The 26,417-nt window shown below is 50.8% G+C and overlaps 1 protein-coding gene across 1 annotated transcript in view; it reads left to right on the top strand.

Moving 5' to 3' along the window:
- The first annotated feature begins 21,889 nt into the window (after positions 1-21,889).
- The window catches only part of LOC147737247 (uncharacterized), a 74,569-nt gene continuing 70,041 nt past the window's right edge, over positions 21,890-26,417 (top strand). The window contains exon 1 of the mRNA XM_086934535.1: positions 21,890-21,946. The gene's annotated coding sequence lies outside the window, so the exon portion shown is untranslated. The remainder of the gene's footprint in view (positions 21,947-26,417) is intronic.

Raw genomic sequence — 26,417 nt, 5'->3', positions numbered from 1 at the left:
AAGTACGAGCCTTCATTGGACTCACTTCCTATTGCAGACAATGGATTCCACAATACGCATTACTAGCTAAACCACTCATACAGTTGACAACACAGGAGGCAGCGACTTCGACTGTTCTCCCATGGACTCAGGAACATACACAAGCTTTTGACGAATTAAAGAAAGCCTTATGTCAAGCACCAGTTTTAGCAACACCATGTTACAGCAAACCTTTTGAACTTTTTGTGACAGAACACGATGGCACAGCGTTGTCGGTTCTCACTCAGTTACAAGCAGACAAACACAGACCATGTGCTTATTTTTCGAGTACATTGGATCCAGTAGCCCAGGCCTTGCCTGCGTGCTTAAAGTCAGTTGCAGCTACAGCTCTAGCAATTAGACAAAGCGATTCCTTTGTATTAGGACATCAATTGACAGTACAAGTTCCACATTCTGTAGAGGTTCTTTTAAACAGAACCCAGACTCAACACTTGACTGTAGCACGACTGACAGGTTATGAATTGACGTTATTCCAACCACACATAGAAATCAGACGTTGTAATACACTGAATCCTGCTACACTTTTACCGTCGAGCACAGCAGATCCTACTCCACATGACTGCATAGATGTAGTTGACACAGTTACGAAACCCAGACAAGACTTGACAGATGTTGCATTACCCGATCCAGACCTGACACTTTATGTGGATGGTTCATGTTTAAGAACAAGTACAGGAGAGTTAGTGGCCGCATATGCAGTGACCACTGAAACTGAAGTCATAGAAACACATCGCATTGACACCCTGTCAGCCCAAGCAGCAGAGCTCATTGCTCTGACCCAAGCCTGTATACGTGCAAAGAACCTGAAAGTAAACATATACACAGATTCACGTTATGCATTCGGAGTCGTACACGACTTCGGTGTCCTCTGGCAGGAAAGAGGTTTCTTGACCTCTCACGGAGCCAAGATTCAACATGGTTCCCTTATTCAAGGCCTATTAGAAGCAATACATTTGCCTACAGCCATAGCCATCATGAAGTGCAAGGCACATACAAAAGTCACAGACAAGATTTCTCAGGGCAACGACTTTGCAGATCGAACTGCGAAACATACAGCACTGACTCATACTCAAACGACGGACATGACAAAGACTGATGCAACCTCACTGACACATTGCATGACAGTCAGGGACCCCACACAAGATGTCATCGACATACAGACACATGCCACTCCAGATGAAATAAAGAAATGGGCTGAACAAGGAGGGGTCCAGACAGACCAAGGATGGATGACGAGGGGAAAGACCACATGGTTTCTCCCCGACTCTATGGTTCAAGTTATCATCAACACAGCACATAGTCCAGCACATTTAGGAGAAAAAGCCATGTTAGACAGTGTACAGAACCTTTGGTTCAACAAACATTTACGAGCAGCAGCAAAACAGAAAGTGCGTACCTGCATGATCTGTTGTCAGTTCAATCCAGGAAAAGGGATTCCCGTAGAGCAAGGTGGATTCCATCCTCCCGACTATCCTTTTGAAGTCCTCCAGATGGATTATATCCAGATGGACAGATGCCGAGGTTTTAAGTATGTCCTCGTAGTTGTATGTGCCCTATCCCGATGGACAGAAGCATATCCCGTCCCAGATTACACTTCCCCGACCACTGCCAGGCAGTTGGTTCGTGAGTTTTTCCCTCGATACGGTTTGCCCCGTGTCGTGTATTCAGATAACGGTCAGCCATTCTCATCCGAACTCATGAAGCAGGTCTCTCTTCTATTGGGGTACCAGTGGAAGTTTCACTGTGTCCGGCATCCGGAGGCAGCAGGTCTCGTGGAGCGACACAATCAGACTCTGAAAACTCGCCTTGCAAAAGTGTGTAAAGAGAAGGGAGTGGATTGGATAATAGCATTGCCAGTTGCACTTTTCTATATGAGAATGGTAGCCCATTCTAGAACAGGACTATCCCCGTATGAGGTGGTCTTCGGTAGACCTCCTAATATGTGGGGGACGCCTCTGCCGCGAAAAATTACTGATGTTGATAGTACTATGTTGACAGATTACCTTGCTTCCTTGATGTCTGCACTACAATCATGTCGTTCACAGGTCGCGGCAGCCTTCCCAGACAACACCGAGGTGAAGCCACATGAACTGGTCCCAGGCGATGTAGTGGTCGTTCGCAATTTTGACAGATCAAGCCCGTTGGAGCCCCGCTGGAAGGAGCCGAAGATTGTTTTGTTAACAACAAGGACTGCAGTAAAAATCGAGGGGCGGAAGGGGTGGGTGCACTCCAGTCACGTCAAACGCTTTCATGGACTTCCGCCAAAGTCTGAATCCCAGGACTCCCACGTACCAGTGACTGATACCAAACTCCCCTTTCGAGAGAAAACTCCCCAAGAGGAGTATCGCAAAAAGTTGAGGTCTAGTAAGTCAGACAGTTTAATTGTTTAAGTCCCCTCCTGGGTGAAGCGGTTAGGCAGTTCTGACAATGTTTAAGTTAGACCCAAATAGAGAGAGAGATAGACAGGAGAGCAAGAAGCAAAAGTACCGTAAAAGTCTCCGGAGCAGATGTATCTGCACATTACTTATTATGCTTTTTCTGAGTCTTACGATTATTGTTTTGAGTTGGATACTTTATATGTATTTTCCTCCTGCACCTTCTTTTTCTAATAACACTGCAGAGCACACGTTTAGTGCTCTACCCCCACATGAATTATCTTATCGACTTGCGCTGCGCAACAACACATTCATTCGTATGTTACACCATTCTCATCAGACCAACAATGCTACTAATTGTTGGATATGTGGCCGACTCCCTCCCTATCAGAACTATAAGGGAGCTCTGCCTCTCTTTCCTTACCCGTTTACACATAATGGTTCCTGTGGTGCCTGGTTTAGTTTAATATCTTCTATAGACACTGACTCTAAGGTTTCCCAAGGCAATTGGGTATGGGGAAATCTGAACACCGTCATGAACAGAGCATGTTTCCCGAATGAAGAAGGTCTTCCACAAATGACAGGGACAGATCTAGAAAATGAAGTGTATGGATTAGGCAATTTCACACTTAACCTCATGATTCTAAATGTTCAGTCAGAAACCAGTCCATACTTGCCATCCATATCAGTTCTCCCAGCAAAAGGTGTATTGTGTGTCAGAAAAAATGGTTCAGTACATCTAGGTCACAGTGACTGTACTACTGTGGTCGAATTCAGTGATCAAGGCAAGTCTACATTCAAAGCTTCCCGACATTCCTATTTTATATGTGGTCAGACAGCTTATGTCCGTTTACCTCCAGACTGGGATGGTACCTGTTTCATTGCATTCTTATTGCCACCAGTATTCCTAGCCCCATCTGACTATCACAGGAATTCCCGTCTTAATATTGTTAGACACAAAAGAGACCTCCCAATAGTTGATCAGACTGAAACTACATGGGAACAATATACAGAATTCAATAAAGGATTCTTTCCCTATCTAGGAACTGTCTCCAATAGTAAATTGATACGCAAATTGACCAAAATACTCGAAGCAGTAGTGAATGAGACTACTTCAGCTTTGGGCAACTTAACAGAGGAGCAGTCTGCTATGAGACTTGTTGTTCTTCAGAACCGCCTTGTCCTTGACGTCATCCTGGCCGATAGGGGCGGGGCTTGTAGAGTCATCGGATCCAGTTGCTGCGTATTTATTCCAAATAATGCGCCATCAGTCTATAAAGCTATTACCAGACTTCACGAGATTGCTCATCTGATACACCAGAATCCAGGCTCCTGGACTTGGTCTGGTTGGCTCTGGAGTGTAGTATCGGCCTGGGGATGGAAGCTACTGTCATTCCTAGGAATCATATTGGCCATAGTATTCAGTTGTTGCCTATGTCTCCAATGTGGGCCAGCGATTTGCGGCTTGTGCGCCACAGCATGTATTCCCCATTCAGGTGCACGTTCCCATTCCCGAATACAGAAAGAAGAACAGATGATGTTATATGAACAAATTGATGGTCTCATGAAAATTGATATATCATGAAGGGTCCGTAGGGGACAAGGAGGGAATGAGGTAATTGGAATTTTTATGGTCAATTGTGTCCCCTAACGTAGACCCCAACGGCTCGATGTACGAGTTTCAAGTACATGTAATTTCCCTCCACAACCGAATCTGAAGACGCAAATACATTTGCGTCCAACGTTAACATGTCCTCTATCAGATCCACCATGAATGGATCGATAATTCCGTTCCTAAGTATGCCGTGCCACCGTCTTTATGTGGTGCACTTTCACGTTTTCCTGGCTCTGCCGAGCTAGGCCCTGATTTCTGTCTTCAAGCCATTTCTGCCTCTGCCTCTGAAAGCTGCAGCATGGAGATGCATCCCTGACCTCTGCCTTACTTCCTGCCAAGCGAGCGGTGCCCGGCTCGGCCTGGTCTGCCTGCCAAAAACAGTATTTTGCCTTCAAGTTATCAGCATAGCCAGCTCAGCTCCTCGAAAACACATTCCTGTCTAGGGAAATACGAAAACATATCCCCGTCTGCAGAGCAAGGGCCAAACCTCCCTCCCTCATGAAATTCATTGCTCCCGTTGCCATGGTAGGCCCCTGTCTTCGAGCATTTGCACCTAGACACGCATACATTCAGTATAGAATAGCCTCTGCCCGAAAGACCTTTTACTCCAGATTAAACATCCTCCAAACACCAGATATCAGATATGTTTTGGGACAGGTCGATCTGACATGCCAGACTTCTGTCTCTTCTACTAGTGTTAAAAGTCAGACTCTTAGCTTCCTCCAGATGCACGTCAATCACACGTCATATTAGCTGCGCGCGCATTCAGGCCATAGGTTTCAGCTGACTCTGCAAGAACTCTTTAAGCATCCACCCACTAATGACACTTTTCTGTGACGTTTCTAGTTCACGCCTCTGTGCACACCCATATTCACGCCTTCTTGCTACGCACATGTGTTCTTATCATATACATTTCACTTGTCACGCCTACTGTATTCAATGCTATTGTGTCATTTTACTGTATATGTCATGTACTGTGAATAAACCGTTGACATCTTTTCCTGCCATCATTGCATACCCGAACCCTTGTATTGATGGACTAGATCTCCAGTGACTCGAGTCATTTAGTCATTCATGATTAAAGCCCTTAAGACTCAGACACCACAGACTCTGCCTCTCATTTGATTGAGCTATTCTTTTGTAACCTGTCTGAAATTATATGGAAAAATAGTATACGGTAAAATATTTACCACAGAACAACAAACCAAGAGAAGAATTCATCCATGCTAGCCGAGGGATATGTGATACTGCCAAGGTAAACAACAAACCAAGAGAAGAATTCATCCATGCTAGCCGAGGGATATGCGAACAACAAACCAAGAGAAGAATTCATCTCTGCTAGCCGAGGGATATGTGATACAGCCAAGTTAAACAACAAACCAAGAGAAGAATTCATCCATGCTAGCCGAGGGATATGCGAACAACAAACCAAGAGAAGAATTCATCTATGCTAGCCGAGGGATATGCGAACAACAAACCAAGAGAAGAATTCATCTATGCTAGCCGAGGGATATGTGAACAACAAACCAAGAGAAGAATTCATCTATGCTAGCCGAGGGATATGCGAACAACAAACCAAGAGAAGAACTCATCCATGCTAGCCGAGGGATATGCGAACAACAAACCAAGAGAAGAGTTCATCTATGCTAGCCGAGGGATATGCGAACAACAAACCAAGAGAAGAATTCATCTATGCTAGCCGAGGGATATGCGAACAACAAACCAAGAGAAGAATTCATCCATGCTAGCCGAGGGATATGTGATACAGTCAAGTTAAACAACAAACCAAGAGAAGAATTCATCTTTGCTAGCCGAGGGATATGTGATACAGCCAAGTTAAACAACAAACCAAGAGAAGAATTAATCTATGCTAGCCGAGGGATATGCAAACAACAAACCAAGAGAAGAATTCATATATGCTAGCCGAGGGATATGCGAACAACAAACCAAGAGAAGAATTCATCCATGCTAGCAGAGGGAAATGTGATACAGCCAAGGTAAACAACAAACCAAGAGAAGAATTCATCCATGCTAGCCGAGGGATATGCGAACAACAAACCAAGAGAAGAATTCCTCTCTGCTAGCCGAGGAATATGTAATACAGCCAAGTTAAACAACAAACCAAGAGAAGAATTCATCCATGCTAGCCGAGGGATATGCGAACAACAAACCAAGAGAAGAATTCATCTATGCTAGCCGAGGGATATGCGAACAACAAACCAAGAGTAGAATTCATCTATGCTAGCCGAGGTATATTCGAACAACAAACCAAGAGAAGAATTCATCCATGCTAGCCGAGAGATATGCGAACAACAAACCAAGAGAAGAGTTCATCTATGCTAACCGAGGAATATGCGAACAACAAACCAAGAGAAGAATTCATCTATGCTAGCCGAGGGATATGCGAACAACAAACCAAGAGAAGAATTCATCCATGCTAGCCGAGGGATATGCGAACAACAAACCAAGAGAAGAATTCATCTATGCTAGCCGAGGGATATGCGAACAACAAACCAAGAGAAGAATTCATCCATGCTAGCCGAGGGATATGTGATACAGCCAAGGTAAACAACAAACCAAGAGAAGAATTCATCTATGCTAGCCGAGGGATATGTGTTACAGCCAAGTTAAACAACAAACCAAGAGAAGAGTTCATCCATGCTAGCCGAGGGATATGCGAACAACAAACCAAGAGAAGAATTCATCCATGCTAGCTGAGGGATATGTCAAGGATGATAGATTTGGAAACACTGGTTTCTTCTTTTGCCCATATAGAAAACCATAATACCAAAGGCCTTGACAAGAGTATGTCCTCCAAGTACTGTAGACCGACCTCCTGATGTTCGACCACAGGGAGGCATAATAATCATTCGAAACAAACTATTTCCTCGGTTACAGTGGTGTACTAAAAGCAACGCCATAGGCCAGTCCCCTCAGAAGCATACGCCATCCCTCTCGCATGATATATCCCCATCATTTCTCTAATGTGTCGGCTCCCTAGCTTAGATGAGAACCTAAAAATCCCATTAGAGTTTCTGGTAATTATGTCTTTGGCATTTAATATCTGTTGTGCCCAAGAGCCATTACCAGTAAATAGAACCTCCAACTAGCAAAAATAATGTAAGTTAACAATCGGGTATATCAATAAAAATAATCTACATTGTCTGGGTTTTGGCCCACAGATTATTGTAAAAGTTGCAGATTTGTTGATCACCATATTTTTAGAAGATGTAAACCCTCCAAAGGCTCTCATCAATTTCTGCAGACCAACGGAGTCCTGGACAGCAAGGCAGCGTCATCAGCTTATAACAACACTGGTGTAGGACGCCCGCCACATACGGAGCATCAGCTTGCAATGACTGCAAAGACTCATCCCCCCATTGATAAAAAAAGTAAACAGTAAAGAGGCCAACACACAGCTGTGGTGAATGCCCCGCCCCACTTGGAAAGGAGGCGAGCAGTCACCCTGTGAACAAAACTGAACTTTTCTGGATACATTCATGTAAAGACTTGTAAGGAAACCTATGTTTGGCCTAGAAGCCCCAAGGGAGATCGCCCATTACCAAAGGATGGTATAGTTAATGAAATCAAATGTACTATTTGGATCTGCAGAACAAAGATGCAAGATTCAGCTTTAGGATATTTCCGTATCACCAGGTCCAGATTGACGCGTTGCCCGATGGTTCCTCGGCCTTTTCTGAAGCAAAGCTGGGCGGGGATAACATAGAATATTCCTGTGAGCATTCCTGTAACCTCTTCAGTAGGATCCTGCTCAACATGTTCACCAAAGTGTGCAGGAGCAAAATAGGACAATATTTTTTGGGGCCTGATTTATGACCATTGGTACGATAGTAGAAGTACCCCAGGAGGGCGATAATATCTTGACAGGAGCTACAATACATTTTCTTGGAAGAATGGACCCATGTAATTTAGCTGGAGATTTAAAAGCATCTACTGTCCCCCAGCACTAGCAGGCAGGCCAAAAGGACCTTGATCCAATCTATGTATAACCTTTCGACCTTCTAAATCAGTGTCCAGATTATTCTGTTTACAAATTCCAGAAAGATGTGCAACCCTGGCCTCACAAGAAACCAAAGAACAGAATTCAGGAATAATATATATATATTTTTAAACAGAGCATTGAACGTATCCCAAAATAATGTATTTTATATTAGTTTCTGAAGCTGAGCTCAGTTTTAACCACGCCTGGTCCTGGAGTATTTTGTTCTTTTTGGAAAGAGTGTCTTTGTACTGTCTGCAAAAAGACTTAAACAACCATAATATCCGGGGAGAGCTTCTTAGGGCTGGTTCACAGACACCGGGAGGCCTGGGTCCAAGCATGACAGAACAATCCCCTACTACTCCCTCCATTACCAAACTGTGAGCGGGTCAGAAGTGACTTAAGAGAACTGCTTACATGATGAAAACTATCCTCAGACATGAGGGATAGTAGGCAATTCTGGGAGGTAATAAATCGCCCCTTCCTCAATAGTGAGGAAAAAGGCAACATGGTTACTCACATAATGGGGGGAACCTGGGAAGTCCATTATGCAAAACTTTTCAACCCAAAAGGTGTTTGTTTGATAACTAATGGCGAGGGGTATAGTGATCCTTACTCTGAATCAGCTTCATTATTTAGTCTTTCACTTTCTCTTTCTGAAGTCGAGGAGGCCTTAAGGAAAGGTATTTCGTTAAAGGCCCCAGGTCCAGATGCAGTTCCACTAGACTTTTTTAAATATAATGTTGAGGTGTGGGCACCATTGTTACTTAATGTTTTTGGAGCGGTTGTGGTCGGGCGCATCCCTATATCTTGGAAAGAGGCGGTAGTTGTACCAGTTTTTAAAAAGGGTGATAAAAGTGACCCGTGCTTTTATAGGCCAATCTCATTAATAGATGCATCCTGTAAGCTTATGGGAAGGGTAATATTGGCGCGCCTGGAAACATGGGCCGAATCATCTGGCATTATTGTAGGCTCACAGTATGGGTTTAGGAGAGGTAAGGGGACTACAGAGCAGTGTCTAAATTTGGCTCTAATAATGGGTAAGTACATGAAGGCGAGGGGTGCCTCTGTTCACCTGGCCTTCATGGACTTATCCAGTGCCTTTGACACTGTATGTAGGGACGCGGATGATGGAGGCCATGGGGTTTGAGTAGCCTCTGGTTACCCTTCTCCGTAGGTTGCATGCTGCTACCACTGTGACGATTAGATTTGGCCCGGGGGGTGAGAAGACAAAATCCATCCCCTCAACTGAAGGGGTTCGCCAGGGCTGTAGTGGAGGCTCTGGAGGTTGAGGTATGGGTATTGCCCCTCTCAATGTCCAAACATGAAGGTGGAGGCTCTATAGGGCGAGCGCTGTTCCCGCCCTCTTGATCTCCAGACATTAAGGTGGTGGCTCTGTGGGGAAACTGTGGGTCCTGCCCCATCACTCTGCAGACATGAAGTTGGAGGCTCTGCAGGTCAAGCGAGGGTCTTGCCCCTCTCGATCTCCAGACCGGAAGGTGGAGGCTCTGCAGAGTGGGGTGCGGTACCTGCCCCTCAATTCTCAGTACATAAAGGTGGAGGCTCTGGAGGGTGAGGCATGTGTCCCGCCCCCTCAATCTCTGGACATGAAGGTGGAGGCTCAGGAGGGTGAGGTGCGGGTCCCGCCCCCTCAATCTGCAGACATGAAGGTGGAGGCTCTGCAGGGCGAGCGCGGGTCATGCCCTTCTCAATTGCCACACATGAGGATCTGGAGGTCGAGGTATGGGTATTGCCCCTCTTGATGTCCAGACATGAAGGTGGAGGCTCTGCAGGGCGAGCACGGGTCCTGCCCTTTCAATCTACAGACATGAAGGTGGAGGCTCTGCAGGGTGAGGTGTGAGTGCCATTACCTCTTGATCGACCAGACATGAAGGTGGAGGCTCTGCAGGGTGGGGTGCGGGTCCTGACCCTCCATTCTCCATATATGAAGGTTGAGGCTCTGGAGGGTGAGCAGTGGGTCGTGTCTCTCTCAATCTACGGAGATGAAGGTGGAGGCTCTGCAGGTTGAGGAGTGGGTCCCACCCCCTCAATCTCCGGATATGAAGGTGGAGGATTTAGAGGGGTGATGCGGTCTCTGCCCCCTAAATCTGTAGACATGAAGGTGGAGGTTCTGCAGGGGGAGGCCCGGGTCAAGCCATTCTCAATTGCCAGACATGAAGGTGTAGGCTCTGGAGGTTGAGGTACGGCTTTTGACCCTCTCGATGTCCAGACATGAAGGTGGAGGCTCTGCAGTGTGGGGTGCGGGTCCTGACGCTCCATTCTATGGATATGAAGGTGGAGGCTCTGGAGGCCGAGAGAAGGTCCTGCCCTCTCGATCTCCAGACATGAAGGTGGAGGCTCTGCAGGGTGAGGTGTGAGTGACATTCCCTCTTGATCGACCAGACATGAAGGTGGAGGCTCTGCAGGGTGGGGTGCGGGTCCTGACCCTCCATTCTCCGTATATGAAGGTTGAGACTCTGGAGGGTGAGCTGTGGGTCGTGTCTCTCTCAATCTCCGGAAATGAAGGTGGAGGCTCTGCAGGGTGAGGAGTGGATCCCGCCCCCTTAATCTCCGGATATAAAGGTGGAGGATTTGGAGGGGTGGTGCGGTCTCTGCCCCCTAAATCTGCAGACATGAAGGTGGAGGTTCTGAAGGGGGGGGCCCGGGTCATGCCATTCTCAATTGCCAGACATGAAGGTGGAGGCTCTGGAGGTTGAGGTACAGCTTTTGCCCCTCTCGATGTCCAGACATGAAGGTGGAGGCTCTGCAGTGTGGGGTGCGGGTCCTGACGCTCCATTCTACGGATATGAAGGTGGAGGCTCTGGAGGCTGAGAGAAGGTCCTGCCCTCTCGATCTCCAGACATGAAGGTGGAGGCTCTGCAGGGTGAGGTATGAGTGCCGCTCCTCTCAAACTCCAGACATGAAGGTGGAGGCTCTGCAGGGCCAGGTGCGGGTCCTGACACTCCATTCTCTGGATATGAAGGTGGAGGCTCTGGAGGGTGAGCTGCAGGTCCGGCCACTCTCAATCTCCAGATATGAAGGATGAGGCTCTAGAGGGTGAAGCGTGATTCCCAGCCCTCTCAATCACCGGCCATAAGGGTGGAGGCTCTGGAGGGTGAGGCACTTGTCCCACCCGCTCAATCTCCGGAGATGAAGGTGGAGGCTCTGCAGGGTGAGGTGTGGATCCCGCCCCCCTCAATCTGCAGACATCAACGAGGAGGCACTGCAGGGCGAGCACGGGTCCTGCCCCTCTCAATCTCCAGGCATGAAGGCGGAGGCTCTGGAGAGCGAGATACGTTTCCTGCCCCTCTCGATCTCCAAACTTTCCAATTGGGAAAGAATGTTCCCCCTGAGAGGCAGATGAAGGGGGTGGCACAAGGAGAGGCGCAGACGGTCCCTGTACCACACCCTTCTGACCAGTGATGGGTGGTAAGAATGGCTTCAGACCAGTCATTGTGAATATTCCTGAGAACTGGAGGAATTAATGATATGGGAAGAAAGGTGTAGTGCAGCGTAAAATTCCACCTCAACCGAAATGTGTCCCCCCAACATTTCCCATAGTGTAAACTGCAGGCTACACAATTGTGGACAATGGGCGTTATCACAAGTTGCAAATTTGTCAACCTGAGGGGGGTCCCACAGGGCTAACATGTTCTGCACCAGAATCCAAAAGGAGATGGGGCTCGTGGTCGGCAACATGAAGCCAACTCAGGCTGAGAGCAGACCAGATGCACGTAGAACACATGTTTGATGTTCCAGTGGCACAATGTGTCACTGCATATTTATAAGGCCACGTAAAGCCACTTTACTTGACTTTTCATGGCCTTATAAATATGTGCACCTTTAACGCAGAACACTACATGAAACAGGCGTGTTCCATGGGTGTTGCTGAGTGTGTTCCCACACTACACTCATGGAACCTGACGCATTCCCAGATTTACGAGAGATTGTGAACCTGGGAATACATCAGAATCTAATCTAAATCATTAGGGAGGTGCAACAAGGAGGATTTTTCATTGTGCTTTCCTTTTTCGTTTTGTGCTGCATTCTGAAGCACACATAGAAAAAGGAAATCGCCTCTTGTGATTTACTTTGTGCAGGAAGGTCTCCCTTCCTGCACAAAATCAATCATCCCGCAACGCAGGCCCCCTTGCATTGCACCAAGGAGAAAGGGTGCCTGTGTTGGTGCATGGCAGCCCATTGTGCGCCTGCGCTGGGGAAAGGGACAGGAATGCGCTGTATCACATAGATACAGCACATTCCTGCCCTTTTGTTCTGACGTCGAGCAGTGCAGCAAGATTCCTTGTGGTGCGGCCCTACCCAAAACCTTATAAATGAGGCCCAGAGACTGTGGGCTTCCCGACTGAGCAGGAGAGACCTGCAGCAGGACGGCGTTCGATTGACTGAATCCAGTCAAGCGTGAACTAGAAAAAGAAGAGTTCACATTCTTTGGCCACGTTTACACCGACACAAGATGTTTGGTAGAAAAAGCCAGACAACCTGTAGGATCATGAGACCACCATGAGCCAGACCAGATTACCCCCCCCCACCCGTAGGATCATGAGACCACCATAGCGTTTGAGCAAGAAGCAACAGCTAAGACGCAGACATTCGCTGTATCAGAAGTCCAAGGAGATGGGTCGAGGAGATGTAGTCATGGAGTGACTTGTGCGTATTCTCTTCTTCTAACATTCTCTTTTTTGCGTTTTCTTTCCTTTAATTCTTCTCTTTCCTGTCTGTTTTCTTCGTTCTCCACCCCGCCCGGTTGCCCTAAATTCTTTCATGCCCTAAATTCTTCTCTTTCCTGTCTGTTTTCTTCGTTCTCCACCACGCCCGGTTGCCCTAAATTCTTTCATCTATCAACCAAGGTGTAAGATGTTGATTTGAGCTTAATTTGAGCCGGTGGTCGCATGTGGGGCTCATCAGCACTCTCTTTTTGAGGGCCGGCACTTATTTTTCCTCATCAGACTTTGACACATAACAAGGGTGTGAAAAACACACAAGGGTAAGAACGAGGAAGAGAAAGATGAAAACAAGTGACAAAGGGGGAAAGCAGGGACCTACAGAAGTGAGATAAAGGAGCCAAGGGCGTCGGGGTGGATTAAAGAGCCATGAGGTGGAATCAAGAGTGAGATAAAGGAGCAGAGAGTGTCTGGGGGTGAATTAAAGAGCCACAAGGTGGAATCAAGAGTGAGATACAGAAGCCGAGAGTGGCTTGGGGGGGATTAAAGAGCCATGAGGTGGAATCAAGAGTGATATAAAGGAGCAGAGCGTGTCTGGGGGTGGAATCAAAAGTGAGATAAAGGAGCCAAGAGTGTCTGGGAGTGGATTAAAGAGCCACGAGGTGGAATCAAGAGTGAGATAAAGTAGCCAAGAGTGTCTGGGGGCGGATTAAAGAGCCACAAGGTGGAATCAAGAGTGAGATAAAGGAGCCGTGAGTGTCTGGGGTGGACGAGAGAGCAACAAGGTGGAATCACAAATGAGATAAAGGAGCCAAGAGTGTCTGGGGTGGATTAAAGAGCCATGAGGTGGAATCAACATGAGATAAAGGAGCCGAGAGTGGCTGGTGGTGGATTAAAGAGCCATAAATCAAGAGTGAAATAAAGGAGCGACCCTTGACCCTAATCCAGGCAGGTAACTCCCCACGCCGCACAGCTCTACCTGTCTTTGCCCATGTCCCTGATCTCGCTGCTGCCGCAAGTTTAAGGTCCTCCTCCACCCGCAGGCTCACACCTGCGCCTCATCTCTGGTGGCCCAGTGGTGAGCCGTAAGTATCTGTATGCTCGCTCTGTTCCTTTTTCCCTGTTATTTGTCTGCTGTTGTATTCCTTTTTGTGGTATTTGTTACCCACTGTTGTATTACTTTTTAGTATTCTGCTGCTGTATTATTTTGTGCCCACTGTTGTATTCCTTTTCTTTGTATTCTTTGCTTCTGCCCGTTTTTCGCTCAGTAGCCCTCCAGCATTCCAGCCTTCCTCTCCCCTTCCCGCTGCTGCGTCCCCTGTGGCCCCTACCCCCACTTGCCCATTTTTCCCGTTCCCGTCTCCCAGCTGCCCACCCTCCCACCTCCCCTTCTAATGAATGGCCGCCGTGCCAAAAGCGCGCCGAATGCAAACATGCCTGCGCTCGTCTGCGCCTGAACCTCGCCCAGCGCCAGACCCTCTGGCCCCCCCAAATGCCACGATGCCTGCCGCCACTACCACACCAGCACCCTCCACGCACTTAACGCTGGCCGATCATATACCTGCTTCCTGGCCACCCAGAAGCGCACCCGAGTACCCTTCTCCTGATGGAGCTGCAGCTTCACCAGCCTCCAAGCCGCCACCTCGCCCACCGAGGTAGGACGCCACCAGCTCAGATGCATACTACCCAACACCCGCTCTGCCCACAAGCACGCCATCGAACTCTGGCACCTACCCGACTCATCCTCCCCGGACGACTACTTCCTGATGGAGACCTAATTTTCTATTCAACACCTTCCCTCGTGTCCATGGGGACTGGAGTTGGAATAGAAAATTAAACTTTTCACTATCCAGCACCTCTAAGTGCTATGCGTTGTGATGGATTGCGTTGTAAAAACCACGCTGTAAAGGCATGCGTGGTAAAAGCATGCGTTGTAACGTCATACATCCGTGGCTAGGGAGTCGCAGAGGTGTTGCGATGGCAGGATGTCGTTTGAGTTGGGGTTGGAGAGTTCCTTCATGATGTTGTAGAGTTCTTTGCTATTGGGGTCGATGTGGAAGTGCTGGTGTTCGGCGGCGCTGAGAGTGTCGTCGGTGCTGGTCAAGATTCTGAGGGTGTTACTGTGGACGATGGTGGATGTATGACGTTACAACGCATTCTTTTACCACGCATGCCTTTACAACGCGGTTTTTACATCGAATCCATTACAACGCATAGCGCTTAGAGGTGCTGGATAGTGAAAAGTTTAATTTTCTATTCGAACTCCAGTACACGTGGACACTAGGGAAGGTGTTGAATAGAAAATTAAACTTATTCCCTATCCTAGAGTGCCCACAGCGCAATGCGTTGTAATGGATTGCGATGTAAAAACCACGTTGTAAAGCCATGCGTGGTAAAAGCATGCGTTGTAACGTCATACATCCGTGGCTAGGGAGTCGCAGAGGTGTTGCGATGGCAGGATGTCGTTTGAGTTGGGGTTGGAGAGTTCCTTCATGATGTTGAAGAGTTCTTTGCTATTGGGGTCGATGTGGAAGTGCTGGTGTTCGGCGGCGCTGAGAGTGTCGTCGGTGCTGGTCAAGATTCTGAGGGTGTTCCTGTGGACGATGGTGGATGTATGACGTTACAACGCATGCTTTTACCACGCATACCTTTACAACGCGGTTTTTACATCGCAATCCATTACAACGCATAGCGCTTAGAGGTGCTGGATAGTGAAAAGTTTAATTTTCTATTCCAACTCCAGTCCCCGTGGACACTAGGGAAGGTGTTGAATAGAAAATTAAACTTATTCCCTATCCTAGAGCGCCCACAGCGCAATGCGTTGTAATGGATTGCGTTGTAAAAACCACGTTGTAAAGGCATGCGTGGTAAAAGCATGCGTTGTAACGTCATGCATCCGTGGCTAGGGAGTCGCAGAGGTGTTGCGATGGCAGGATATCGTTTGAGTTGGGGTTGGAGAGTTCCTTCATGATGTTGTAGAGTTCTTTGCTATTGGGGTCGATGTGGAAGTGCTGGTGTTCGGCGGCGCTGAGAGTGTCGTCGGTGCTGGTCAAGATTCTGAGGGTGTTCCTGTGGACGATGGTGGATGTATGACGTTACAACGCATGCTTTTACCACGCATGCCTTTACAACGCGGTTTTTACATCGCAATCCATTACAACGCATAGCGCTTAGAGGTGCTGGATAGTGAAAAGTTTAATTTTCTATTCCAACTCCAGTCCCCGTGGACACTAGGGAAGGTGTTGGATAGAAAATTAAACGTATTCCCTATCCTAGAGCGCCCCCCAGCGCAATGCGTTGTAATGGATTGCGTTGTAATGCCTGCGTTGTAATGGTAGTGCATTGTAAAAGTTTCATTGTAAAGGGTGTATACCTTAGCCACCTTCTTCCACTGTAAGATCGCAGACATCCATGACAGCTTGAACAACCAGGCCCCCCGACAGCCACCGACACCTCAGACTCACCGCCCCCAGCCACACCAACCCCCTGCTCTCCTGTACCCATTTCAATGACAACAACACCATCAAAATAATTAACACCAACCACTCCGGCATACCATTAGACCCCTGCCCGCACCACATCTTCAACAAAGCAAGCTCCACCATCGCACCCCATCTCCGCAAGATCATAAACAATTCTTTTGAGACGGCCAACTTCCCGGAGAGCTGGAAGCACGCTGAGATCAACGCCCTACTCAAGAAACCCAAGGCGAACCCTAAGGACCTCAAATACTTCTGGTCCATCTCCCTACTCCCGTACCGGCGAAAGTCATCGTGAAGATTGTCAACAGGCAACTGACCCTTTTCCTCAAGGAGAACAACATCCCAATCCGGATTCCGCAGCAAACACAGCACCAACACTGCCCTCATTGCTGCAACCGATGGCATCAGGAACCTTCTGGACAACTGAGAAACTGTAGCCCTCATCCTCCAGGACCTTTTGGCAGCCTTTGACACCGTCTGCCACCACACCCTACGCACATGCCTCCACAACACAGTGATCTGCGACTAAGCCATAGACTGGACCATCTCCTCCCACACTGGCAGAACACAGAGTGTCCGCCTCCCTCCGTTACAATCTAAAGCCAGATCATCTGAAGGCGTTCCCAAAGGATCATCCCTCAGCCCGGCACTCTTCAACTTCTACATGGCACCGCTTACCCACATTGCCCGATCGCATGAACTCAATATCAGCTCATATGTCAACAACACCTAGCTGATCCTCTCCCTTACCAAGGGCCCCACCACCGCTAAAACCAACCTCCACGAAGGAATGAATACCATCGCCGAATGGATGAAGAACAGCCGCCTGAAACTGAATTCAGACAAGACTGCACCCCGTCCACCTGGGACGACTCCTGAATGCCGGCCACACTGGGAGCTGCACCGACTCCCACCGACCACGTACGCAATCTGGGGTCCATTCTGGACTCATCGCTGTGATGGACCCAGCAGGTCAAAGCTGTATCCTCCTCCTGCTTCAACACCCTCTGCATGCTCCACAAGATCTACAGATGGATCCCCACCGGAACCAGAAGGACAGTCACCCAGGCCCTCGTCACCAGCAGGCAGGACTACGCCAACGCCTTCTACGCAGGAACCTCGGCCAAACTCCAGAAACTACTACAACGCATACAGAATGCCTCTGCATGCCTCAGCCTCAACATCCCCTGCCACAGAAACATCACATCCTACGCTGACGACACCCAGCTGATCCTCTCCCTGACCAACGACCCCGCCGCCGCCAGAGCCAACCTTCACGAAGGGATGAAAGACATAGCCGAGTGGATGACGACCAGCCGCCTGAAACTGAACTCAGACAAGACGGAAGTCCTCATCCTGGGTTCCTCCCCCTCCGCCTGGGATGACTCCTGGTGGCCCCCCACCCTGGGCAGCGCACCCAAACCGACAGACCACACTCGCAACCTGGGCTTCATCTTGGACTCCTCCCTCACCATGACCAGACAAGTCAACGCCGTCTTCTCGTCATGCTTCAACATCCTGCGCATGCTACGGAAGATCTTCCGGTGGTTCCCCACCGAGACCAGGAAGACGGTCACCCAGGCCCTCGTCACCAGCCGACTGGACTACGGCAACGCCCTCTACGCCGGAACCACCGCCAAGCTCCAGGAGAGACTCCAGCGGATCCAGAACGCCTCAGCCAGACTCATCCTCGACATCCCACGACACAGCCACATCTCCGGACATCTGAGAGACCTGCATTGGCTCCCAGTCAACAAAAGAATCACCTTCCGCCTCCTCACCCACGCACACAAAGCCCTACACGATCAAGGCCCGAGCTACCTCAACAACCGCATCAACTTCCACGCTCCCAAACGACATCTCCGATCAGCCAGCCACGCCCTCGCCGCCGTCCCCCCCATCCGAAGAACGACAACAGGAGGAAGGTCCTTCTCCTACCTGGCCGCCAAGACCTGGAACTCCCTCCCGACCGACCTGCACCTGACCCAAGACCACCTCTCCTTCAGGAAGAAGCTCAAGACCTGGCTATTCAAGCAGTAGCAGCACTCCCCCCCCCCCCCACCCCCCCCTCAAGCGCCTTGAGACCCTCCGGGTAAGTAGTGCGCTCTATAAATGTCTGTGATTGATTGATTGAGCACTGGCTCCCCGTCAACAAGAGGATCACCTTCAAGCTCCTCACCCACGCACACAGGGCACTCCAAAACACTGGACCAGACGACTCAGCTTCTACACCCCGAACCGCCAGCTTTCCTTTGTGGGTGATATACCCTCTCCATCAGACACATCCACTGAGTGAGAGACCCCTGTGTGGGTGAAATACCCCCTCTGTACTCAGACCCCCTCCACTCAGTGAGAGACCACTGTGTGGGTGAAATACCCCTTCTGTCCTCAGACCCCATCCACTGAGTGAGGTCTCTCACTCAGTGGATGGGGTCTGAGGACAGAAGGGGTGGGTGATATACCCCCTCCATCCTCAGACCCCATCCACTGAATCAGAGACCCAGTGTGTGGGTGGAATACCCTCTCCATCCATCAGACCCCATCCACTGAGTGAGAGACCCCTGTGTGGGTGCAATACCCACTCCATCAGACTCCATCCACTGAGTGAGAGACCCCTGTGTGGGTGAAATACCCTCTCCATCCATCAGACCCCATCCACTGAGTGAGAGACCCCTGTGTGGGTGCAATACCCCCTCCATCAGACTCCATCCACTGAGTGAGAGACCCCTGTGTGGGTCACACCTGATGGTTCCGTCTCATGACTTTATTGTGACTACAACCTGCTTCTTTCCTTGTTTTATGAGTGAGCCTCTGAAGGGGGTGATGGACAAGAAATCAACAGGGAAATGCAAACCCTGATGTGGTGCAAAGCAGCGGGAGAGTGTTGATTGTCGAAGGTAGTCATTGCGGCGAGGTCCGGCCTGTACAATTGTTGCTCCTCGAGAGGTATCAGTTTTCTTCAAAGTGTACTTTACATTTTATTAATAGCGCTAGCGCGCTGCCAGTGCTGCCGGTCCTAATACTTTCAGTGCCAGTTTGTGACCCGAGTTGTTTGTACTAAATAGTAAAAGGTTGTGCTGCTTATTCACAGCGAAACCCTCTTCTATACAGTCCCGGCTATGTTTTGGCTTACTGGAGAGGCATCGTTCAATAAGAATGGAAAATATCTTCAATTTGTAGTGTCCTTAAAAAGTAAAAATGTCTTTAATTGCAAATTGTCCTTGATTTATGTGTGGTACGACGTTCCCGCTGTGCGCTCTCTTTCATCATGTAACTAGCATGGGTGGCAGTTTTTTTTTTTTTTACAAGACATGCGAATACATTGCAGGTGTCTTATTCCATTGTTGTAAAGACAGAGGCCTCATTTGTCTCAATTGTCTAAGCTATTCCGCTTAGTTGTGCCAATGTAGCTTTGTTTTTAGACTGAATTAATCTATTTAGTAAACTGGTTCTCTTGGTTTCTTCTAGCGAACTTAATTCAACACTTCCCACGTGCTCAGTATCTCTGTTGTAGCTCTCCGTGACAGCAACTTCTGAAAACAAATGTGTGCAGGGCCTTCTGTTCATCTGGGCAGTGTGCGGGCTCTGCATTCACATTATAATGTTATGCAATTATTTCATAACCTGTTGCAGAGGCCTGCTTGGGAATTGTTTAGCAGTGATACGAGTGTATTTAATACCAAACCTCTCTTGTTTTGCAGATACTCCGGTTCATGACTGCGTTTTTGTCAAAACTATTGCATTTTATTTTCCATGGGCTGTTTCTTTAGTACATTGTGGCGTCTTGAGGTCACCTAAAAGCGATCATGGGAGTTCTGTACTTCGTTTTCATGTTACACCTGACCTAGCGCTGTCATCCGTACTGGAGTGTGCACGTGCCCTGCTCTCCACTTGAGGCCTAAGCAGAATATTGATTGTAAGACCTGAACTCTTCTGTTTTTATAAATGCCAAAACAAAAACCTTTTTTGAAAAGCAGTATGAAGACGGAAAAGGGAGAAGTGGTCTCTTGAAAAGAAAAACATGCTTGGATGAGTTACAGTTCACATTTAATGCTTCTAAAAATGATTTCTTAATTACCATGATTGATCATCTGTGTGCAATTTATATCCCATGAAGTTTTAAAACATATGCTTACAAAACGCCCTGGTGTAGCCACACTCAGGGCGGAGCATAAGGGAAGGGGAAAAAATAATAAAATATTGAGAAATGACAAGACACAACACAAATGTAACAAACCGAGTGATAGAACAGTGAATATCACCCTGTGACTGGGAACGGTGATAGGACAAAGTGCAGTTAATGGGAAAGTGCTTTAAAACTGGTTTGTGGATACCAATGAAACCTTTATTTATAGGTTCCACAACCAGGATTAAAAAGAATGAGGATGGGTCGTGTTAGAAGAGAAGACTAGGTTCTCAAAACATTATTAGTTTTTCCCCTTCCCTTATGCTCCGGCCTGAGTGTGGCTACACCAGGGCGTTTTGTAAGCAGACCCGATGATGAAGCATGTCACACACTTTGGTGTGGGTGAGAGCAGTTTTTAAAACATTTATTTTTTCTGTCTCGTGTTGTTACACGTGCACTCTAATCTCTCCACCCCTTCTAGTGTGTATACTTTGACTTACGGGGTTCAGGGTGGTGGAGTTGTATCATTTCTTTGACCCTCTCTCCTTCTTTGTGAATAGTGAGTTTTAAAACATATGCCTTTTGTAGCAGGCCCCCTTCCACTAACATTCATCTTAGAAAGGGGCTGTAGGTTAGTAAGTTTGCAATTCAGGGGCTTTGCAGAAGCTTGAACGTCTTTCCAAAGCTTATTACTGTGTTAAAGGGCGTAGTAATTTCTGATATTTCGCTTTGTCCATGGACTTAAATGTTTTTGGTTTTATTTCAGGGGGAAAAGGTCTCTGTCACTGAGAGCTGCAGTCATGCAGTCTGTCTCTGGTTAGTGCCCTTCCTTCCATTTCTGCTGCTTTGTTGCAGTTTTAAGACCTTGTTAGAGTTTCTTGTTGCTGAAAGGGGGGTAATTTCTGATATTTATCTGTTTCCCTAATCTTTATTACTTGTTTTTGCCCGCCGCAAGTCAGTGTCACTCATAGTCATTGAAATGTCACTCATAATTTCACTGAAACTATGAAAATGTCACACATAGCAGTCTGAAACCTTGGCAGCTATGGTTTGAGGATTCATGGCCCTGTAAAATATAAAGAATCACCCCCAGGAACAGGAACATTAGAAACGCTGCTCAGCCTCATTGCAGCAGCTGTGTCTACATTGCACACATTGAATGAAATACAAGTCCTCATTTAAATTTACTCCTGAATGTCATGTCTGTTCCTTTGCAGGCGCCAATGCTTGTTTCCCATGCAAGACCCTGTCATGGACTGTGAGTGTCCACACCTCTGTGACATTTAAAAACCCAGGTCTTTACAGTCACCAAAGCTTGTTTCCCTGCTGGAGCCTGGAGGCAGCGGTTCCGTCAGTGGCCACCAGAGAGCGCTCCTCACCTGCTGATAAAAGCCACTGAGCTCCACATTGTATGAAAGGGAGAAGTGTTTCCTTTTCCGGGTCAGCAATGGCAGAGGCTGCACCAGCAGCGGTGACATCACTTCCGGCCTCTTCTGGTGTGTCCATCCTGCTGCAGAGGAGGAAGGAGCCCTGTCTGATGGGCAGATACCTCCATCTTCAGACCCCCTCAGACCCCAGATCTGCGACCCCCAGGAGGAGGAGAGAGCCTGGACAGGTTTCTGCTCAGGTAGGAGCTGCTAACTCACTTGGCTGCAATTTATGAATCCATGGATCAGATTCCCCCCCCAAAAGCCCCCCCCCCCCCACGCCCCCCCCTCTCCCTGGCATTTATGGTGAAGTCAGGAGAGCTCAGCTCTTCCTCCTTCTGAGCCTGTCTGGGGTGCAGAGGAGGAGAGGCCTGTCCAGGGGGTAGAGGAGGAGAGGCCTGTCCAGGGGTGCAGAGGAGGCGAGGCCTGTCCAGGGGGTGCAGAGGAGGAGAGGCCTGTCCAGGGGGTGCAGAGGAGGGGTGCAGAGGAGGCGAGGCCTGCCCAGGGGTGCAGAAGAGGAGAGGCCTGTCCAGGGGTGCAGAGGAGGAAAGGCCTGTCCAGGGGGTGCAGAGGAGGAGAGGACTGTCCAGGGGGTGCAGAGGAGGGGTGCAGAGGAGGTGAGGCCTGTCCAGGGGTGCAGAGGAGGCGAGGCCTGTCCAGGGGGTGCAGAGGAGGAGAGGCCTGTCCAGGGGGTGCAGAGGAGGGGTGCAGAGGAGGCGAGGCCTGCCCAGGGGTGCAGAAGAGGAGAGGCCTGTCCAGGGGTGCAGAGGAGGAAAGGCCTGTCCAGGGGGTGCAGAGGAGGAGAGGACTGTCCAGGGGGTGCAGAGGAGGGGTGCAGAGGAGGTGAGGCCTGTCCAGGGGTGCAGAGGAGGCGAGGCCTGTCCAGGGGGTGCAGAGGAGGAGAGGCCTGTCCAGGGGGTGCAGAGGAGGGGTGCAGAGGAGGTGAGGCCTGTCCAGGGGTGCAGAGGAGGAGAGGCCAGTCCAGGGGTGCAGAGGAGGCGAGGCCTCCTGTCCAGGGGTGCAGAGGAGGTGAGGCCTGTCCAGGGGTGCAGAGGAGGAGAGGCTTGTCCAGGGGTGCAGAGGATGTGAGGCCTGCCCAGGGGTGCAGAAGAAGAGAGACCTGTCCAGGGGTGCAGAGGAGGAGAGGCCAGTCCAGGGGTGCAGAGGAGGAGAGCCCTCCTGTCCAGGGGTGCAGAGGAGGTGAGGCCTGTCCAGGGGTGCAGAGGAGGAGAGGCTTGTCCAGGGGTGCAGAGGATGTGAGGCCTGTCCAGGGGTGCAGAGGAAGAGAGACTTGTCCAGGGGTGCAGTGGAGGTGAGGCTTGTCCAGGGGTGCAGAGGAGGTGAGGCCTGTCCAGGAGTGCAGAGGAGGAGAGGCTTGTCCAGGGGTGCAGAGGATGTGAGGCCTGTCCAGGGGTGCAGAGGAGGAGAGGCCTGTCCAGGGGGGATGAGGAGGTGAGGCTTGTCCAGGGGTGCAGAGGAGGTGAGGCCTGTCCAGGGGTGCAGAGGAGGTGAGTCCTGTCTAGGGGAGCAAAGGAGGTGAGGCTTGTCCAGGGATGCGTACAGAGAAGGAGAGGCCTGTCTAGGGGTGCCGAGGAGGAGAGGCTTGTCCAATGGTGCAGAGGATGCGAGGCCTGTCTAGGGGTGCAGAGGAGGCGAGGCCTGTCTAGGGGTGCAGAGGAGGCAAGGCCATTCCAGGGGTGCAGAGGAGGTGAGGCCTGTCCAGGGGTGCAGAGGACGTGAGGCCTGTCCAGTGGTGCAGAGGAGGAGAGGCCTGTCCAGGGGTGCTGAGGAGGAGAGGCCTGTCCAGGGGTGCAGAGGAGGTGAGGCCTAATCAGGGGGTGCAGAGGAGGAGAGGCCTGTCCAGAGGAGTGCAGACTAGGCGATGCCAGTTCAGGGGTGCCGAGGAAGAGAGGCCTGTCCAGGGGTGCAGAGGAGGTGAGGCCTCTCCAGGGGTGCAGAGGAGGTGAGGCCTGTCCAGGGGGTGCAGAGGAGGAGAGGCCTGTTCAGAGGAGTGCAGAGGAGGCGAGGCCAGTCCACGGGCCAAGAGGACGTGAGGACTGTCCAGGGGTGCAGAAGAGGCGAGGCCTATCCAGGGGTGCAGAGGAGGAGAGGCCTGTCCAGGGGTGCAGGGAGGAAAGGCCTGTCCAAGGGGCAGAGGAGGAGAGGCCTGTCCGGGGTGCAGAGGAGGTGAGGCCTGTCCAGGGGAGCAGTGTCTCTCTTCGGGGGGCTGTGCATAGCGCCGCGAGGCTCAGGGCGGAGTGAGAAGCGCTGTATGGGGTGGAATGAAGTCTGGGCTCCTCTGTCCTTAATGAGAATCCTTCACCGAGAGCTCCTGGGAGAAGCACCGAGAGGCCTGTCCAGGGGTGCAGAATAGGTGAGGCCTGTCCAGAGGTACAGAGGAGGAGAGCATGTCCAGGGGTACAGAGGAGGTGAGGCCTGTCCTGGGGGTACAGATGAGGTGAGACCTGTCCAGGGGGTGCAGAGGAGGAGAGGCCTGCACAGGGATGCAGAGGATGTGAGGCCTGTCCAGGGGTGCAGAGGAGGTGAGGCCTGTCCAGGGATGCAGAGGATGTGAGGCCTGTCCAGGGGTGCAGAGGAGGTGAGGCCTGTCCTGGGGGGTACAGCGGAGGTGAGGCTTGTCCAAAGGGTGCAAAAGAGGTGAGGCATGTCCTTTTTAGGGGGGTTGCAAAGAAGGTGACGCCTGTCCAAGCGGTGCAGTGGAGGTGAAGCCTCCCCAGGGGGAGGATAGGAGGTGGCCTGTCCAGGGGGAGTAGAGGAGGTGAGGCCTGTCCAGGGGTGCAGAGGTGATGAGGCCTGCGAATCTGATGCAGAAGAGTTGAGGCCTGTTCCGCGTGGGTGCAGAGGAGGTGTGGCCTGTCCAGGGGTGCAGAGGAGGTGATGCCTGTCCTGAGGGGTGCAGAGGAGATGCCTGTCCAGGGGGAGCAGAAGAGGTGAGGCCTGTCCTGGGCATGCAGAGGAGGTGAGGCCTGTCCTGGTGCATGCAGAGGAGGTGAGGCCTGTCCCAGGGTGCAGAGGAGGTGAGGCCTGTCCTGAGGGGTGCAGGGGAGATGCCTGTCCAGGGGGAGCAGAGGAGGCAAGGCCTGACCAGAGGAGGGGCAGAGGAGGAGAGGCCTGTCCAGGGTGAAGAGTAGGAGAGGCCTGTCCAGGGGAGCAGAGGAGGTGAGGCCTGTCCAGGGGAGCAGTGTCTCTCTTCGGGGCCTATGCATCGCTCCCTGAGGCTCAGGGCGGAGTCAGAGGCTCTGTTTGGGGTGGAAGGAACTCTGGGCTCCTCTGTCCTTAATGAGAATCCTTCACCGAGAGGCCTGTCCAGAGGAGGAGAGGCCTGTCCAGAGGAAGAAGAGGAAGAGAGGCCTGTCCAGGGGTGCAGAGGAGGAGAGGCCTGTCCAGGGGTGCAGAGGAGGAGAGACCTGTCCAGGGGTACAGAGGAGCTAAGGCCTGTCCAGGGGTGCAGAGGAGGTGAGGCCTGTCCAGGGGTGCAAAGGAGGAGAGGCCTGTCCAGGGGTGCAGAGGAGGTGAGGCCTGTCTAGGGGTGCAGAGAAGATGAGGTCTGTCCAGGGGTGCAGAGGAGGTGAGGCCTGTCCAGAGGTGCAGAGGAGTAGAGGCCTGTCCAGGGGTCAGAGGAGGAGAGGCCTGTCCAGGGGTATAGAGGAGGAGAGGCCTGTTCAAAGGTGCAGAGGAGGAGAGGCCTGTCCAGGGGTACAGAGGAGCTGAGGCCTGTCCAGGGGTGCAGAGGAGGTGTGGCCTGTCCAGGGGTGCAAAGGAGGTGAGACCTGGCCAGGGGTGCAGAGGAAGAGAGGCCTGTCCAGGGGTGCAGAGGAGGAGAGGCCTGTCCAGGGGTGCAAAGGAGGTGAGACCTGGCCAGGGGTACAGAGGAAGAGAGGCCTGTCCAGGGGTCAGAGGAGGAGAGGCCTATCCAGGGGTGCAGAGGAGGAGAGGCCTGTTCAAAGGTGCAGAGATGGGGAGGCCTGTCCAGGAGTGCAGAGGAGGAGAGACCTGTCCAGGGGTACAGAGGAGCTAAGGCCTGTCCAGGGGTGCAGAGGAGGTGAGGCCTGTCCAGGGGTGCAAAGGAGGAGAGGCCTGTCCAGGGGTGCAGAGGAGGTGAGGCCTGTCTAGGGGTGCAGAGGAGGTGAGGCCTGTCCAGGGGTGCAAAGGAGGAGAGGCCTGTCCAGGGGTGCAGAGGAGGTGAGGCCTGTCTAGGGGTGCAGAGAAGATGAGGTCTGTCCAGGGGTGCAGAGGAGGTGAGGCCTGTCCAGAGGTGCAGAGGAGTAGAGGCCTGTCCAGGGGTCAGAGGAGGAGAGGCCTGTCCAGGGGTATAGAGGAGGAGAGGCCTGTTCGAAGGTGCAGAGATGGGGAGGCCTGTCCAGGAGTGCAGAGGAGGAGAGACCTGTCCAGGGGTACAGAGGAGCTAAGGCCTGTCCAGGGGTGCAGAGGAGGTGAGGCCTGTCCAGGGGTGCAGAGGAGGAGAGACCTGTCCAGGGGTACAGAGGAGCTAAGGCCTGTCCAGGGGTGCAGAGGAGGTGAGGCCTGTCCAGGGGTGCAAAGGAGGAGAGGCCTGTCCAGGGGTGCAGAGGAGGTGAGGCCTGTCTAGGGGTGCAGAGAAGATGAGGTCTGTCCAGGGGTGCAGAGGAGGTGAGGCCTGTCCAGAGGTGC

Source organism: Lissotriton vulgaris, chromosome 1_1 (assembly GCF_964263255.1).
Source record: "Lissotriton vulgaris chromosome 1_1, aLisVul1.2, whole genome shotgun sequence".
In the NCBI taxonomy this organism is placed as follows: domain Eukaryota; kingdom Metazoa; phylum Chordata; class Amphibia; order Caudata; family Salamandridae; genus Lissotriton; species Lissotriton vulgaris.
This window is presented reverse-complemented; position numbering and strand designations above follow the sequence as displayed.